This window comes from Mastomys coucha, unplaced genomic scaffold (assembly GCF_008632895.1).
Source record: "Mastomys coucha isolate ucsf_1 unplaced genomic scaffold, UCSF_Mcou_1 pScaffold9, whole genome shotgun sequence".
Taxonomy (NCBI): domain Eukaryota; kingdom Metazoa; phylum Chordata; class Mammalia; order Rodentia; family Muridae; genus Mastomys; species Mastomys coucha.
Window position 1 is genome coordinate 64956691 of NW_022196915.1, and position 1324 is coordinate 64958014.

A 1324-nucleotide genomic window follows, 5' to 3' on the forward strand; every position below is an offset into this window, starting at 1 on the left:
TGAATTGAGTCTGTTAAAAAAAAAAAAATAGCATTTCTGGATGCCAGGGATAAGATACTAGAAAGATCTCGCAAAGCAGTGTAAAGCCATTGTCCCAGAGAAGAAGAATGCATTCATGCTTTTAAAGAGATTGTCCTGTTAGTGATTTGAAACATAACAAGGGAAGAGGACAGTATGATGAAGAAGAACTAAACTAGGCCGTGGGAGCAGCCATCTTAGCTGGCTGTGGCTTGGGCTGTGGAATGGAAATCAGAGGAGACAGATTAAGAACTGATTAGCTGCAATGCTGGCAACAGCTGCAAATGAGTTGCATCTGGAGAGGAGAGGCGAGAGGATGAAGGACGACTCCTAGTCCTCTGGCTTATATAACTGATGGGATGTTCAGGGAATTGTTAAGAAGCCAGGATGGAATACTGAGAAAAGGGTGGGCTGCTTGGGTTTGCTTCTACCTAAATAACTGCTACCCTGGGGACATTTAATTAGAGGGGTCTAGCAGGTGGCATGGTCTGGAGCTCAAAGGTGTGGTTTGGGGATTGTCAGAGTGGAGATTGTCACTGAAGTGTGCAGGTGGTGGTGCATCAGGAGGAAGCGTGGGATGCAGCTTTAAGAAACACTCAAGATAAAAATCAGCAAAAAGAGATAGAAAAGGAATAGCTACAGAGAGAGAGAAGTCATGAAATCCAAAAGAAAAGCAAATTTCAAGGAGGAAGTGTTCATCAGCAAGTCTAAGTAGTGATAAAATCTGTAACAGAAACAAAGGCTAAAATCTCCACATTGCATATAATGCAGCATCCATACACTTAATACACACTGTGCATTGTACGTTATTAAAGGTTGACAGATCCATCTAACAATAGATGTTGGGTTGTGGGAAATGGTGTGTTGTCATAGGGAAAATACAAACCTTGGCTCCAAGACTGTCTGGTTGCTAACTGTCATGAAGAGTATGAACAAGGATCAAAGTCCAGAGGTGTTGGAGAATGCTCACCAGGAGAGTGTCAGAACAGAGCTAGCCTGTCTCTGAAAGGTGCAGAGGTTTCCTTCATTGAGTCATTTGTACACATGGTTTTAGAGAGATGAAGGGAAACAGTAAGGTAGGGGAAAGCCTCCATTAACCCTGGGAACTGTGATAAAATCTCCACAAAAAAAAACACACACTGAGCCAGGCATCGTGTTCATACATGTTTTAGATATGTGTGTGTGCATGTGCATGTGTGTATGTATGTGTGTGTGTGTGTGTCACCACAGCTAGGAGAATGAGAAGAACAATCATCAGGAATACAAAGCAATCCTGGGCTACGCAGCAAGGCCACTCGGTCTACAT